The sequence below is a fragment of the Dendropsophus ebraccatus genome, chromosome 6 (genome assembly GCF_027789765.1).
Source record: "Dendropsophus ebraccatus isolate aDenEbr1 chromosome 6, aDenEbr1.pat, whole genome shotgun sequence".
In the NCBI taxonomy this organism is placed as follows: domain Eukaryota; kingdom Metazoa; phylum Chordata; class Amphibia; order Anura; family Hylidae; genus Dendropsophus; species Dendropsophus ebraccatus.
The window spans coordinates 90401607-90420214 of record NC_091459.1 but is presented as its reverse complement, the minus strand read 5'-3'; positions in this window follow the sequence as shown (position 1 = coordinate 90420214).

Below are 18608 nucleotides of genomic sequence, written 5' to 3'. Positions count from 1 at the left end.
GTTTTTAAACATAACTCAATAGCATAAACAGAAAATATACATAAACAATTATAAGTTTTAGTATGTCATAATAAGATCGTGTCTAGCGTTTAGACCCCCAGGAAATCTACTCCCCAACCTAAAAATCCAAAAAGATTCCCTATTAAATAATTTTCTTTTGAGAGAGCCCCCTCTTTTAGATGGGTGAATTTTTTCTATGCCCATAACTCTAAGATATTGTGTATTACCTCCGTGTGCCTCTCTAAAGTGTTTAGTTAGGGATGACACATTTACCACCTCATTCCTACAATCCGAAATATGTTTGCGTATTCTAGCCTTGAGGCTGGTAGATGTGCATCCTACGTACTGTAAGTTGCATTGTGTGCACATAGCCACATATACCACATATGTAGTGTTACAGTTAATGTAGCTGTGGATTTTGAAAACCTTCCCATTCATACAGGACTTAATCTCCTTAGAAACCGCAACATGTGAACATGTCACACATCTTTGGTGTCCACATTTGTAAGATCCTTTAATGTCTAACCATGTTTTTTCCTGGTCTTTACCTCCTGTGTGCATAGATGGAGATAGTATCGATCCCAGAGTCGGAGCTCTTCTGGATACGACCCTAACTCCATTTTTAGTCATACTATGTAATACCTCATCTTGCCACAAAAGTGGCAGATGTTTGTTAATGATGCTTCTAATCTGTGAAAACTGTTTACTGTATGATGTTACAAATACTATATCATTAGTGCCCTGTTTATTACGTTTATACTGTCCCCTGTTGCGTATTTGTTCGGTTAATAATTCTGCTCTATTAACCCTAGAGATCTTGCATGCTGCCTGATCCAAAAGCTCCTGTCTAAATCCTCTTTCTCTGAATCTTAGTTGTAATTTCTCCATGCAGTTATTGTCCTAAAAAACAACTTTTAAACTGGCAACCCCGTGCCCAACGGCCAGGGCTTAGAATGTCTGTGCATTAGGCTGGCACACCCTCTCTGTCCCTCCTCCCCGCCCTCCTCATCATTAGGAATGCCCCAGGTAGATTGTCTCCTATTCGTCAGCTGTGTGAACACTGATCAACGGCTGGATCATTAAGGCACCTGTGCAATGTTCAAACAGGAAAAAATGTTCCAGTGGCATTCCTAATGATGAAGAGGGTGGGGAGGAGGGACAGAAGGGTGGTTGCAAAGTTAGGGCACAGATACTGCCGTTGGCCATGGGTCTGCAAGTTTAAAAGTTGTTTTTTAGGACAATAACTGCATCACCTACTGAACGAACCCCAGGATAAATATTGGATTAAAAGCAGCTATCTGAAGGTACAAGTGGTTTGAGGGGGGAAAGATTGTGGGTACAGAGTCACTTTAAACAAGAAGTCCCATGAAATTGAAAAAAAGGGAGGAAGGCAGGTGTGTGTGTGTGTGTGTGTATGTTGCGGGAAAATAATAAACAAGGCATTTTTACTTATCCCCATGACCTGTAGCACCAGATGCCATTGACAGCCACTTGCCACCTGTAGCTCCTCCAGTTGCAATGTCATAGTCTGGCTGAGCAATTGTCTGCTTAGCCAGTTAGAAACTGGAGCAGTATCCAGCCCCAGTCTCTGATTGGCTGAGTGGGCAATCACCCAGGTACATGACTTTGCAGATACAAGAGCTGCAGGTGGCCGGTGGCTGTCTTGGCCCAAGAGTGGAACCACAGGGCACTGAGAAGGGGCCAGGAGACTAACCTGAGGAGCTTCCAAAGGGGAAAAAAATAAGGGGAGTAAAAAATCTTTAGTATAAATAATGTCTGGAAGTTTAATATTGAAGTACTTATTGAGGCTCAACCTGTATTTCCAATTATGTACAATGGCTGGACCATGGACAAATGAAGCACATATGCCTGGTGTCAACCCAAGTTGTAAGTCTGTAAGCTCCAATGAGCAGGTCTCGTTTATACTTTGTATTTTTTTTAATGTTTTTATTTATTCTAATTATTTAACTGTGTATTATGTACCTCTGTACTGTATGCATAGAAAAAAAGCACTGCAGAATCTTTTGGCGCTATACAAATAAAATTATTATTATTATTATTTATTATTAAGTACATTTATATACTCTAGGAACTAACTAGGACTTTTACACCAGGGGGAATTAAGGTATTGCTTGTGACATACAAACACAAAAAAGTACAATTTACTATTAAAAAAATGAAGTGAAATAGAAAACACATGTGGTGCAATAAACAGGATGCAGAATTTTAATTTTTTATTTTTTTTTAAACAAGTGCAATATAAAATGCATGTGTGTGATGAATAATCTGAACTATGTGCTTGGTGCATTGGTGATGGCTGTGAAGACTTTTTTTTTTTTGCTTTAGAGTGCCTTAACACCTAGTGAATTGTAGTGGATTTCCCGCTGCGAGTTCCGCAGCTAAATCCGCTGCAATTCCAGTCACTTTTAGTAGGTTTACATACTCACAGCGGAATTATCATTCATAGTGGGACTTGCAGCCTGTTGGCCAAACTATAGGTATTACCCAGTTGATCCACAAACACTCTTTTTAGGTGCAGTACTATAATCCTCTTTTTCCAAATTAAGTAAATGTAAAAACAGTCTCACATTATGCATGTATGCCACTGTTCGTATGGTGGTAAGTGTTGTTCCTCATTGCATCACATGGGGTTATAAATTTAGGCTTCAGCAAGTACTCTTCTGATATCAAGCTTCTCTGTAGCTGGATCCATCACAGCTGGCTATCCTGGGGATGCTTCTTTGGAATATACTCAGGTTCTCTTTCTTTGCTCTCTTCAGCAGAAGACCTCTGCCCGCCATGTGGCTTCACCCACACACTAACACTCCTCTTATTTTACCTACCTTCTATGGTACAACAGAAGCATTTAGTGGCAGTGGACAATAATATACTGTAGGTATACTTTTGATAGATTGCATGGATTACATACAGATAGGAACAACACACATAAAAAAATATAAATAAATAAATAAAACCAATGTGTTTACAGGACAATAGAGGCATAACACTAGTTTTTTATGTACCTGTAAATGTAAAGCTGTATGAAACGTATGAAACTTTATTAACAAAGAGTTCTGAGATAAAATATGCTGAATTCAATTTCCAGGTGCTAAAGACTCATTTCCAGTAATATCAGTTTCTGTAATGTCACACAAGGTCACAGCATTACCGTTGGTAGACATCATTTAAAAAATGCAATGATCAAAAAGGACATTTATAAAAACATACCATTCATCTGTCAATTCAAATAATGTTCAGAAAGACACTGGGCAGTCTCTTCTCCTTCCCCCAGATGAAAAATGACCAGCCTTCAGGTGTCTGTCAGTGGCCAAAACAGATGCTATAATGTGCTAATGTGCCTGTCTCCTTGACTTAGTCAAGGCAATGATGTGGAGACGGAACAGTTAATTAGAAAGCCTGGGATGAATTGTATTTGCTTGGAAGATATTTCAAGAACATAAACAATTTAGTCTCAATATGGTCTTTATTTCCATTTCCTCTCCTCTTCACATCTTCTATAACAGTTTATCTCTGTGATTCAAGCAACAAAAGAAGAAACCCATAAGAACAAGCAAACAAACATAAAAAGCTTGGCCTGAAAAAACTATTGTGCTTCACAGCTGGCTTTGTAGACTGTCAGAGCACTGTTGCAGACGTACACAAAAGAAATGCATGAATATTGCTGGAGCCACCTACCTAAAGCAGGGAAATGTGATCTTCTTTCCATCAATGTGGTTGAAATTTGGTTGAACTGGAAAATAGATTTATTTTCTTCTGCTCTGTCTCTGGATGCTCGGCATGTGGTCTGTTCCACAGGTTCAAACAAACACATAGGCGTTTAAGAGCACAGACGGCTTCTTTTATGTGAAATGGATTTTTTGTACTTAGTATGGATGAAAATATTTGAGAGTGGACAGTGCTAAAAAGAAAACAGTAGCGTGATATATCAACTTTAAGTCACTGTATTTATTTTGAACAGTTTCTTCTTGTTATCTGTATGCTAAGTTGGCATTCTACGTTATTCCTTTTCTTTATCAGGCACAGTCTGAGCAGACAAGGTTGGTATCTGAGCAGTAAAGCAGTATCTGAGTTCTCTAAAATCACTAAACTATAAATAATAGATCAAAGATATTTCAGGCAACTAACAAGTGGAATCAGTGGGAGACTACTTGCCAGATGAGGATGGCAAGAAGGTTTTTACCATCTGGAACCTTATTTTTATTTATTTACTTATTTGCAATCATGAAGGTTGGCGCATGTTCAGTCTATATTAGCGTAATTGGAGTGCTGCTTAGGTGCAGATAGATGGAGGAAGCCAAGGAATACTCCCACTGTGAAGACCCACACAGATCTGTGGCAGGCGCAGGACCTGAGGGTACCAACTTTAGTAGAGTGCGCCAGGTTCATGACACTCTGTAAGTCCCCACCTATGATGAGTTCTTTAAGAGTAGTCCATGTTAATAGGGTTGTGCCTTATAGACAAAGGGATCGTACAATGTGGACTGACTCCTGAGGGCTTAAATCCTCATATCAGAGCTATGCAAAAGTGGACCCTCCAAGTAAGGTAATGATAACTATAACCCTTTAAGGACCAGGCCCAAAATGACCCAGTGGACAGCGCAAATTTTTATTTTTGTGTTCTCGTTTTTTCTTCTCCCCTTCTAAGAGCTCTAGCCCTTTAAGTTTTCTATCTACAGGGCCATGTAAGGGCTGTTTTTTTTTTTTACAGGAATAGTTGTACTTTGTAATGGCATCTTTCTTTCTACCATAACATGTATGATGGAATCCCAAATATATTATTTATGAAGATATAAATTGGTGAAATCGTAAAAAAGAATGCAATATGGTAAGCGACATGATACCATTATTCTATAGCCCGAACACAACCATATGCAGGTTTACACATATTTTCTAATGTTATATATATATATATATATATATATATATATACTACCTTTCAAAAGTTTGGGGTCACATTAAAATGTCCTTATTTTTGAAGGAAAAGCACTGTACTTTTCAATGAAGATAACTTTAAACTAGTCCTAACTTTAAACAAATACACTCTATACATTGCTAATGTGGTAAATGACTATTCTAGCTGCAAATGTCAGGTTTTTGGTGCAATATCTTCCAGCAACTATCACTCCAGTGTTCTAATGGTACAATGTGTTTGCTCATTGGCTCAGAAGGCTAATTGATGATTAGAAAACCCTTGTGCAATCATGTTCACACATCTGAAAACAGTCTAGCTCGTTACAAAAGCTACAAAACTGACCTTCCTTTGAGCAGATTGTGTTTCTGGAGCATCACATTTGTGGGGGTCAATTAAACGCTTAAAATGGCCAGATAAAGAGAACTTTCCTCTGAAACTCGACAGTCTATTCTTGTTCTTAGAAATGAAGGCTATTCCATGCGAGAAATTGCTGAGAAATTGAAGATGTACTACTCCCTTCAGAGGACAGCACAAACAGGCTCTAACCAGAGTAGAAAAAGAAGTGGGAGGCCGCGTTGCACAACTAAGCAAGAAGATAAGCACATTAGAGTCTCTAGTTTGAGAAACAGATGCCTCACAGGTCCCCAACTGGCATCTTCATTAAATAGTACCCGCAAAACACCAGTGTCACCATCTACAGTGAAGAGGCGGCTGCGGGATTTTGGGCTTCAGGGCAGAGTGGCAAAGAAAAAGCCATATCTGAGACTGGCCAATAAAAGAAAAAGATTAAGATGGGCAAAAGAACACAGAGATTGGACAGAAGAAGACTGGAAAAAAGTGTTGTGGATGGATGAATCCAAGTTTGAGGTGTTTGGATCACAAAGAAGAACCTTTGTGAGATGCAGAACAAATGAAAAGATGCTGGAAGAATGCCTGACGCCATCTGTTAAGCATGGTGGAGGTAATGTAATGGTCTGGGGTTGCTTTAGTGCTGGTAAGGTGGGAGATTTGTACAGGGTATAAGGGATTCTGAATAAGGAAGGCTATCACTCAATTTTGCAACGTCATGCCATACCCAATTGATGCTGCAATGCTGTAATTGCTGCAAAAGGTGGATTCTTTGATGAAAGCAAAGTTTGATGTAAAAACAATGTTATTTCAAATACAAATCATTATTTCTAACCTTGTCAATGTCTTGACTCTATTTTCTATTCATTTCACAACGTATGGTGGTGAATAAGTGTGACTTTTCATGGAAAACATAAAATTGGGTGACCCCAAACTTTTGATCAGTAGTGTATATATATTTTAATGAAATCCTTTTTGTCCAATAAAATTGTGACACTTATAACGGTTTTAATTTTTTACTTATGGGGCTGTATGGGGTGTCATTTTTTCAGCCATGATCTCTAGTTTTTGGTAATACCATATTTGTGAAGATCGAACGTTTTGATCACTTTTTAATTTTTTTAATATATACAGTAATGTAAGAAAAAATCTGTAATCCTGGAACTTTTTCCCCTCTTTTCGTTTACGCCATTCACTGTTAGTGATTATGCATGCTACGATATATTATATGTTTATTTTGGGTCGATTTTGGATTTAAACTTTTATTGGGGGAGGACTTTGGGGCATTTATAAAGACATTTTTACTTCTTTTTTTTTTACACATTTTAAGTCCCTTTGGGGGACTTTTACATACACTTATTACATTACACACACTGATTATTGCTATGCCACCGACACAATGTGAGACAGAGGGATGTAATCTTTGTCTCCTAAGAAGGGAGAGCAGTGGGAGCAGGAGCCAATGTGGATTGACACAGAGGCCAGTTTTCTTTACTTTGTGGATATCAAACAGTTACCAGTGTGGCAGAACCACACAGATATGGTAATACATTATATAGACACATCTATATAACTTTTAACGTACTTTTAATAAAAGTATAGTTTTCCTTATGTGGCGTTTCCTTTTAACCCAAATCTGTAAGTTTTAACTATAAATAGTTTAGACAATTGATACTTCCTTAGGCTATGTTCACACAACGTCAAAAATGGAGAAAAAATGTCCAATTTTGCTATTTAAAAAAATGTCCATTTTTGCCGCGATTTAACTGACTGCAATGGCAATGCATTGGAGTCAATGGGAAGACGGACGTCCAATGCACACAATGCATTGACAAAAGGACGTTTTTGCCGCGGACGTCAAAATAATGAACATGAACATTATTTTCGGACAACTTTTGTAAACAGCGGACGTTTTTTTATTAGTTGTTCACACACAGTTCTTCTTTTGTCACCGTTCTTTCTCCGTTTTTACTATGAAATTCAATGGACTTTTAAATTAAGACACACTCAAAGGCCAATTAGGCCAAAGGCCAAACTAAAGTAATGTGCAGACATCAGTCATTGCACTAAGGGGAGGCCAGGCTGCTAAAAAATGTCCGTTATTTTAGACTCAAAATAACGGACGTCATTTTAAACGGAGCTGAAAAAAACGTGTGAACATAGCCTTAAAGGAAGTTATAGGAAGGTGCTGGATATGACAGTATCTCTTTACCAGGAAGTTCAGGTATAACTGTCTTGTCTTGAATTGCATTATGTTTTGTATGAGTTATAGTTAGATAATATTAGAAAATATTTTTGTGAAGCTAATGTTTTTCAGTTAAAACAGATATATTAGCCAGTGATTTTTAGTTTTTTTTATGTGTTGAGTAGGTTACAGCATTAGTATTGTGTAGGTTTCTGGTCTAAGCTTATCAATCAGACCATAGGTTTAGTTGATAGCATGTGTTGACAGACAGCTTTTTCTTTAGATAACTGTTAAAAGCATTGTGGAAAGTTACAACAGTCCAGGTGCAGTCAGCGACTAAAAAGTGACATCTTCTATGTTTGTAATCTTTACTTTCTCCTTTATTTTCTGTCTAGGCTCTGATCGACATGAAGAATTCTATATCTGTTAATTGTCTGTGTATAGAAACTTGTGCCTGCCATACAGTAACAGTGTTTCTGTTTTACTCTAAACAGCACCTTTCCCACTAGCCTTTTAAAGCGACTCTTTACCCACAATCTGACTCCCCCAATCCGCTTGTACCGTCAGATAGCTGCTTTTAATCCAAGATCTGTCCTGTGGTCCGTTCGGCAGGTGATGCAGTTATTGTCCTGAAAAAACAAGTTTTAAACTGGCAGTCCTGTGACATAAAATGGTGGATAAAACATCTTCTTATCACTTTATTTGTATAAAAGGTAGAAAAAAGCTATGAACCTAATCCTACTGTAAATTAAACTGACCTCATGTTACATTGCCGGGGTGTAAAAGGAAAGACAACCTTACAGGATTTGCAATTATTCATTTAATCTATGATAAGTGCAGTTGAGGAAAAGGCCACGGATATAAGTGTGAAATCACCTTTTGCATGTTTACACATTACTATTTAATGTTCTACTGGAATTCTGACTTAAAATGTGAAACTGCCAGACTTGGCAGATCATTTAAAAGCTTACGGGATTATCAAACCAGTCATTTAAAATGACATTTTCACTGCCTAAATATTTGTCTATGAAATGGGATGTATGGCACTGAATCTGGCAACACGTTATGGGCTCTTCATGCTTTAGAAACACCCCTGTTCCCCCATAAAACTGTCAAGCCTCCTTTTAATGAAACATATATAAAGCAAGATGATGTTTGCCACGTCTCAGCACGCTAATTCACTTTGGCTTTTTCCTGTCGAATTCTTCTATTAGCACTTTAATCAATTCGTCTTTTAAGGAGCATGGCAGAACGTTTGCTCTTGGAACACCAACAAGAAACATAAGAAGGTGTTTAATTTCCAGGTATTCTATCCATTTGTATAAACATAGAAATATGGCCTAAATTATTTAGTATTATGCACATGACTGCGTGTTTGCGTTCCGTGAACCACTTCATTGCTAAGACTGCCTCAGTGGTTATAGTGTGGTGGTACCTCACATTACTGAGTAGCCCTGCTTTCCTAATTATTATCCTAAAGTTTCATTTCTTTTTTATAGAGAAACTTAATATATTTTAAAATAACACCTTCCTTCCAATTCCTACAAAAACAGAGGTTCCTCAAGAAAAATTAGATCCAATAGCTTAGCACCTAGTTTTACCAAGACTGTGGTGTTTTGCAGGAACTTTTTAAGCTACTACCATTGCCAGTCAATTTTAGCTGGTGTTATGGGTTATTTCTAAATATAGAAATTTAGGTTTCGGTTCTTATTTTTATAGGAATATTTCTTTGGTTCTTGAAATCAATTATTGAAGGAGACAAGTAAACAAGTCTTCAAGTGTATGTAGATTAAAAGGGTATTTCTACAATTTAATGTTGCCATCTAAAGAATAGGGGATAACTATTTTATCACGGGGTTCTGACTACTGTAACTACCTGTGCTCACTGGATTGGAAGTGAAATTGAAAATAAAAGTACACAATGCATCCCCTATGGAAATGTTCTCAGCAATGTTCAGAAGCTGCTCTACAATCCTTCATTACAAAGGACATTTTACCTCCATTCTGATAATCAGCGGGACTTAAGCAGTTGAACCCACTGGTGTTAGGGAAAAAGACACTTGGTACTTGTCATTCATATGTCTGTAATTTCAGAAAGTAGAAAAATGCTATTTTTCTTCTGTGCAAAGTACTGAATAAGTGCAGAGAGCTGTAATATCTCCTTGCTCCCATCCCTATCCTTGCTTGATTGACCATCAAGTTCCAGGTTAAAATCTGATTCCTCCTCTGTGCATACAAATTGTACACAGGTGCAAGACATGGCTTAGGTTCCAGCTAGCTTACAATAAGGCAAGATCGGGGATAGGAAGAAGAGTGAGGAGACATTCCAGCCTTAGCACTTCAGTGGCTTGGGAAAACCTCTTTGACACTTTGCACTTTGCATTTTATTTTATGGAAACACTGCAAATATAGCACAGATAGGTAATGAGTTTCCTTGACCTAACACATATCTAATAGTGTCAGAAGTTAAGAACACATTACAGCCGACAGATGCACGTTTTCAAGTTTTACAAATATAGCTTATTCATTGTACATTGAAAAGTTACACAAGTTGTTGATTGGTATCAGTTTCTAATGGTTTTCTAGATCTCTGCTTGGACATTGAACTGCGACAGTCATTGCTTTCTTCCCTTGCTAAAGAATCAGTGCTGATTAGTGGTCCTGTGAGTTACAGTACAATAGTTTCTACTAGTTAGTCAAGAACTTGTCTATCACATTACGTAGAAAAATCAACCAGGCACTGAAGATTCTTACACGTGACTGCAAACATAATATAACTTATACAATAGATACTTATCATTATACTGTGTGGACACTACTAAAATGGTGGTATTGGGAGAGCATTTTGCTTAGCACTATGGGGTAACTTCAGTTGGCACGCTTATTTTGGAGGACAGTTTAAGGCAAATATTGTTGAGGCACACTTCCAGGCAATAAGGGATTCTCCTACTCTTACAATTTCTGTTTGCAGCACTATGTAAGCAATACAACTAATTGAGAGCAATATCTGGTTAAAACAACTATTTTTTGGTGGCGCTGTGTACAACTATAACTATTAAGGATACTATCTACTTGGTGGAGTTTTTCAAAGGGGCACTAATATTGTCAGTGTATTATCTGCTTGGTGCTATTTTGAGGGGCACTATTATTTTTGGACTTACTACAGTTCTACCACTATTTGTCTGCAGTACAGCTTTTGGAGGCACTATATACTGCAGTCTATCAGGCACAGTATTAGAAGTTGCAGCAGTCTGATACTGCTTGGCCACCAGGATGAGGGGTTTGTAGTAAGAAGAGTGAAGATGGAAAAGTGAGCAATCTAAGATGTATGAGCAGCAGACTCTGCAAGGAGAAGTCATATATGGAAGAAGCATCCAGGTGGTTTGGCTAGATGAGTTAGATATGGAAAGGCTAAAGGAATGACTCTAATCAAAGAAGTTACTCAATGTAATTGCTGTGGTGCTTTCTACCGTATGTTCTTCAAGTAATATCCACCTAGGGACTAAACACTAGCTGCACTCCAATAAACTAATATACCCTTTCCCCATAGTCGTATTACAAAACAGAAGCACATAGATCCCCAAAGCCTTTTTAGTCACAACAATAGATCTCCACCTCTCTAAGGCCGGGTTCACACTACGTAAAAAACACGACCGTATTTCATACTAACTGCCGTAGTTGCGTAAACAACGGCCATTATTTTGCAAATAACAGCCGTTGTTTGCGCAACTACGGCTGTCAGTATGAAATACGGCCATGTTTTTTGCGTAGTGTGAACATAGCCTCAGGGTGTCTACCTCTTAAATAATCTTAAATAACCAATGTAAAAGGGTACAGCATTGTTAAATTGCTTGTTATTGTTACCACAGTTAAATTATTCAGAGAATAGCGTTTGGACAAAGGATATTCATAAAGTGCTCTCCATTGATGACCTAAAAGACTCCATCGCACTCACGGGCATTTCACCATTTGCATAGACTTTGTAATGTAACCTTAAACCATATTAAACTCACCAATCTTTCCATAACAGTCTGTTGAAAACCAGGGCAAAGAAGGTATATTGAAGCATATGGTTTGAGTTATTTTTTTTATCTAGTACCTTTAAATCTCCTTTGAGCTTTACATTCTCTTTAGGAAGGAAATATGTTAACAATTGCCTTTTGTTTTACATTAAACAATGGTCCCCTCATGACTCACCAGGTCTTAGTAAGCTTTAGATGCTGGTAGCACTTCATTTTGGCAAGGTAAGAATAAGCTTTATTTCATGTGAGTAGATACAGATAGTGTTCAAAGACCATTAAAACTTTGTAGAGTCTGCGACTTAACCCACTGGACTTAGGGAAACGGGCATCAAATTGCAAAGCAGTAAATTTGATAATAGACAAATACACTGAGGTATAGTTAAAAATCTGTGTTCTAAATTAAACATTCAATCAATACCTATCTACACCAAATAATAACTAGTATTATCAGGGGGTTCAGTTCTTTATTTGTACAGGAAGCCCCTGCAATATTTTTCAATGAACATTCATCGGGTCCACAGTTTGGCTGGAAAAGGAGATTTAGAGAATGTGCCTGAGTTTAGATAAGTCTGCAATATATTACAAAATGAATAATCTTTAATAATATATAATGGAATTACACAAATAGGAATCTTTTATACCAGCAGTGGAATTCCAATATTAACTTCAATTTTATTCAAGACTATTATTATTTCCTACTGCTACTACTATTTCTCTGTTGTGTTTAGGACAACCTATAGTTTGCAGCCCATTAATGGATTACAAGAGGATATACATGGCATTGCAGGCGTAACCACCTGCCATTCGCCCAATGACTTTAAATGTGTGGGCGGTTTACAATTAACTCTGCATGGACATTTCTTAATGTCCTTGCAGAGTTTTGCAGTGGCATGGAGATTGTACTACTGTGGTGACCTAGGGGTCTTCAGAAGGGTGGTGTGTGGGCTAGCTTGATGGTACAGGTCAATACAAGGAAGTCTTTATTCAGCAGGTGCACTGGTGAATAATGACTCTTTTACTTGAGAGACAATATAATTGTGATTTTGCTTTTAAAAAGTACTTTTTTCTTCTAGAAGATAACCTGAAGAAAGAGCTCTGGGAGAATTGAGAAAGGAAGGCTATACTTGACTTTTAGGCAGGGGACAGCCTTTAGGTAGTTGACTTTTTAAGGAAGACTTGAGCTAAGATATGGGTAACTACATAAGGTGTGTTCAAATTAGAAAAAAATTATACACTGTTGAGGCACTAAGCAGTTTGGCTGGCTGTGTGTTGAGATAAGGAAGAAAAACATACAGGGAATTCTGTCAATGCTGTCACAAGGAACCCATAGGAAATATGCAGGAGCATGATCACCAATGTGGAAGTCAGTAAGCACTGTCTTTGCCCAGTGGCCAGATGGAAGACAGCAAAGAAGGGTGGACCTTTGGCAATCAGCAACCTTTTCAAACCTTGACGTAGACTTGAGACTTGAATGGACTTTGAGGCATGGACTGGCAAAACCTCAGCAGCAGCTGAAAATTGAAAACTAACCTAAGTGTGCAAAAATCATCATTTCTGGTGTAAAGCTTCAATAAAATTGTCTATGCAATCTATTTTTTTTTTTTATAACAATTTAATCTAATAAGGTCATTATTTATGTTTTATTTATTTTCGTTTCTTTAGTTAAAACTTACTCAACTGTATTTCAAATATAGAAAATATATTAGCATCCTCTACTATTTTTATATTAATTTTGTAATTTTATCTTCTCTTTGTAACTGGGATTAACTTTTCTTGCATTTATTTTTTTTAATGCATTTATTTTTGGGCGCAATTGCAAATTGGCTAGAGTGCTCTTGTAAAATATAGTCAACTGCGAGCTGTTTGATTCTATTTGAAACTTCATGTGGAAAAATGTAGCCACTGATGTTATAATTACTAACACTATTAAGTTAAGGCCTGTTGAGCTTCTCTTGGGGATTTTTTTCAGCATTTCACTGTAAAGTGATTTGACTAATGATGATTTACTGGTGGATATTAACACCTGGAATAAAGATGCTAATGATATCCTTACTTGTACAGCATAATCCATTATGTCTCACTCAAGCACCTTGGAGCTTTGAATTCATTATCTGTTCAGAACTCAGTTAGGATAATTCTAGTAGTGGAATGTATCTTCCGAACTCTCCATTCTGCATCACTGTAAAGAATGCAAACCTGCTCTGCTGACACTATTCTTTATTGTCACCCAAAGCTAGCACAGTCCCATTATCAGGCAGCAAAAAGCCAATTTCTTCTCCCATTTGCTCCTCAATTTTAAACAAAAGCGTTTTTTCTGTTCATTGTGAAGTTGAAAGAGCAGCTGAAGCTTTGTATATCCTTTGAGAGTGCAGAAAATACTGCATAAGCTTCATTATCATGCTAATCGAACGCAGCCTGAGTAAGTTTCATAACTGCAACATTAAGTCCCACTCCAAGAGCAGACCTTGGGAGATGGTCACATTTCATGGCCTGCTAGTTAACATAGCAGCTAGCCATGACCATTCTCAGGATGTGTTCAACACAACTATAGTCAAGACATTTTTCAGCAACATACAAGGTGCAGTAATAAATTATATGTAACCTAAATGAACATCAGTTTTTCTTTACATTTCAATTAACAAAGACCAGAACTGTGCATTGAAAATGAATAGTAAGAAGCGTCTGTTATTGTAATATTCTCTGATTCTGCCCCACAATGTCCTGGCACCCAAAATATGATGTGGAAAAACAAGTAGCATTCTTCATAACAACCATATATACTACCATGTTTCCCTAAAAATAAGACATCCTCCAAAAATAAGAAACCCCAGCTAGCCTACCAACTAGCTTAAAATAAGGCACCCCCCACCCCAAATTAAGGCACTCCCTGAAAGTAAGGCACCCCCCAAAAGTAAGGCCGCTAAAAGCCCACGCAACCCAGCCCTCCCCCACTCACCTAATTCATCCCGGGGACCCTGTCAGCCGACGCCACAACACATTTGTTCATGGTCCCCACGTCTGTCAGCATGTCCCGACGTGCCTCTTTGAGAGAAAAAAATAATATAAGGCACTTTCTTATTTTCGGGGACATGGTAATAAATATAGAAACTATAAATAATTATAGAAAATAATAAAGTGTACTTAGGTTTTTAGTGGACATTAGAATAATTTGTTCCTAGCAGAACAAAGGTGGTAGCAGAAGACTCCACAACTTTCATGGCTTTCTTTCGTCTTAATTGTTATACATTGATTTCCGACAGGCTGCACCTTATGGGTCATCTTTAGGAGGTTATACCTTTTCTAATGAACTCCAAAAAGAACTGCACTCAAAGTTTTACTAAATAATAGATAGTATAAGCAGTGGGTTTAATTCTTTATTTGTATAAAGGGTTCCTATAATGTGTTTTTATAAATATTAATTAGCTTCTCTAAGTTCTCTACTTGGCTGAAAATGAAGATTTAAACAACTAAACAGGGTGTGTTAGACTAAAATAGCAAATTATGAAATTAAAAGAAATATTTTATGACCACAGTGGAATTTTAATAATTGCATTATTCCCCTCCGTATCCTCGTTGTTATTATGATAATCTTCAGTTTGTTCTTTGACAGAGTACAGATAGACATTATTATTATTTATTATTATTTATTTATAAAGCGCCCTTAATTCTAGAGCGCTATACAATAGATAGGCAACAGGCAGGAACAATACAAGATCAGAAAACATTACATGAAGGCAAAAGACAGACTGGTACATAGGGGAAGAGGACCCTGCCCGCGAGGGCTTACAATCTATCTAATCTAGGGAGAAAAACAAGAGGTAAAGTGCAGCCATTCAAGTGTGATGCAGAGTTATTGCATGTTGTAGCCTAGTTTGAAGAGGTGGGTTTTCAGGTTACTTTTGAAGGACTTGATGGTGGATGAGAGACGGATATGTCGGGGTAGCGAGTTCCAGAGTATGGGGGAGGCTCGAGCAAAGTCTTGTAGGCGGTTGTGCGAGGTACGAACAAGGGGGGGAGCGCAGACGGAGGTCACTGGAGGATCGAAGGTTTGTGTGAGGGAAGGTAGCGGGATATCAGGTCAGAGATGTATGGAGGGGACAGGTTGTGGATGGCATGGTATGTCATGGTCAACAATTTAAAGTGAATACATTGGGCAATGGGGAGCCAGTGGAGGGATTGGCAGAGGGGAGAGGCTGAGGCAAAGCGAGGGGAAAAATGGATTAGTCGGGCAGCAGTGTTAAGGATAGACTGGAGGGGATCAAGAGAGTTAGCTGGAAGGCCAGAGAGGAGGATATTACAGTAGTCCAAGCGGGAGATAATGAGAGCATGTACCAATAGTTTGGTGGAGTCAGGGGTGAGGAAAGAGCGGATTCTGGAAATGTTTTTGAGCTGAATGCAACAGGAGGTGGTCAGGGCCTGAATATGTGGTTTAAAGGACAGGGCAGAGTCAAAGGTGACCCCAAGGCAGCGGACTTGGGGGACAGAGTGCAGCCATTAATAGTGATTGACTGATTAGACGGCGGGGTGGAGCGAGATGGGGGAAAAATGACATGTTCTGTTTTGTCCATGTTGAGTTTTAGAAAGCTGGAGGAGAAGAAGGAGGATATGGCCGATAGACACTCTGGTATCCTGGATAGCAAAGAGGTGATATCCAGACCAGAGAGGTAGATCTGAGTGTCATCGGCATAAAGATGGTACCTGAAGCCATGGGACATAAGTGACATTACAAGCTTAACATATTATTTCTTGATATATATGATTGGTTGGAAGTTCACAGTGATCAGTACAGCAATTCCTTGAAACAAATTTGCTTTTCTTATGATCTGACAGCAGTAGTAATATTATGTGCTCTCTCATTTTCTGTACTGTATAACAAGAATATAACATTTTGTGTATTGCTTCTGCTGTCATTTGGGATTAATGGCCTTTTGTTTAATTTCATTCACTGCACAACCAATGGACAGAAGACACAAATAGCTAAACCGCTAATGTGCACTTAGACTAATGTCACTGGTTACATCAGGTTCATCAAAGAAATTGCAAAAAGATCAAAAATATAGAAGATGAAGAAGCAGAAAACATTGGCTTGATCCACTCTGAAATTATTGATTCTTAAAATAAAGAACATGCCATACACAATAATGTTGGAAAATGTAAATGGAAGACATTTACTGGAAGCAATGGTCTAGATGATTTACAAAGATTGAGATAACATATAACTGTTCAGTTCTTGTTAAACTGCAAGTCAAAGTAGAAGTTATGCTCCAGGCATTATTTAGTAAAATACTTTCTTAAAGAAGGAGCTGGCCAAATACATTAAATTAATCTGATATTCATGGAGTGCCCCCTCGTCTCTTTGCCAGCCACACACGTCAAGGAAGAGAAGAATCGAGAAGATGGATTTCAACTTGCCCGATTTGCTTTCACAGGGCATAACTTATGACCAGAAAGGTTAAGCAATTGCTTACTCCTCTTTTCCTATAGAATAAATGCATGCTTGGCATGCATGTGTATGGCATGGTGGTTGGGAAAGATATCTATTGATATCTCTGATGACAGCTATTTAAAGTTCCGTAGGTGAGAGTACACTGACAACATGAAGCAGTTTTATAAAGTATGTCTATAAACTACATTTTCATTTCTACAAACAAATGTCAGTAATAGGCAAAACCCTAGTATGTAAATGCTATTCAATCTAACTTCACATCATTAAAGTAGTATATGAGATTAAGAAAAGGGCCCACCTCTTTGTTTAAAACTGTGCTACTTTTCCAAAAGTCAGCCCTATTAACTTCAGCAATCTCATACAACCCATTTAAAATTCCCAGCCTCTCCTGCCTAGTCACTTGCCCTGTTCTAGCATTTTCATGGTACAGATCCGGCTTCCAAAAAGTATTGATTGGGCTATCACTGTGGTTACTGTGTTTTAAGGCATTTGTCTTACAGGTATATTTAGGGCATGGTGTGGTGTGCAGCCTAGTGGAGGCACAAAATGACAGTGTTTCAAGTAGAAAGAGGTTTTAGAAGAGAGGAAGTGGGAGGGTTAGAGGAGAGGTAGAAGTAAAGGGGAGGAGAGTCTGGCTACTAGAGGAAATGGAAGAAGGGTAGGAAGAAAAGGCTACTCACCAAAGGGTGGGAGCCAATAAGAAAGGTGGAGTGGGGATGTTAGCTTTACTTTCCTGCTGGACTTCTTTCAGCCTGCCCAATCATGTCTGCTTGCTTAACGATGTTATGGCACAGGTGAGAGCTTGCTATGCTACTAGTTGTGACAGCTTTCGGTAGGAAAGTCTCAAAGGGCACTTCAAAAAATGGGATCTGCTAAGAGGGACTGTAACCCCCTATAATTTATTGGTGGATAGGAGAAAGAAGAAGATGACAACTTTTTCAATGGGATAGCTCCTGGGGAATCAGAAGTAATTGGCAGTACCATCTGATGTAATTTGTCTGTCCCCAAAGTCACCCATTGCGGCTAAGGGAAGTTCATTACCAGTGCTGCTACAGTGTGACCCTTTCAGACTGTCCTATTAGTTTACATGTTTATAGGATGTTACAGGATTAAGCACTTTAATGAAAAAGGCTTTTGTGGCAATTTTTTTCCCACTGTCAACCAGTGTCATAGCATTCCTAATGCATGCTACCATCATATTGCAACAAGTGTTTAAAAGCACTACAACACCTGCTAGCTAGCCCCAGAGGCACCAGTCACATTCTAGGTTGGGTACCATACTACATTTTTCTAGCTACTAGTGATGAGCGAGCATGCTCGTCCGAGCTTTGTACTCGTTTGAGTATTAGGGTACTCAATGGTGCTCGTTACTTGGATGAGCCTCTTGGGATACTCAAGACAATGGCATCTTCCTCTTCCTACATGTTCGGTGCCTTTTTTTAACCAGTCATCATGCGGGAGAGTCTTTGGGAGCTCGTAGCATCACGTGGGAACCCAACATGTCAATAGCAGCGATTGGCTGGCCAGATCAGATGATCTGGGCATATAAGAATCAGGTCCCGCGGTGCTAGTGTCAGATGCAGGCTGGAAGAGATTAGGGAGAGAGCTTCTATCTGTCAGGGAGAGTGTTAGGCAGGGAATTAGTGTTTAATTAAGCAGGATTCCGACATGAAG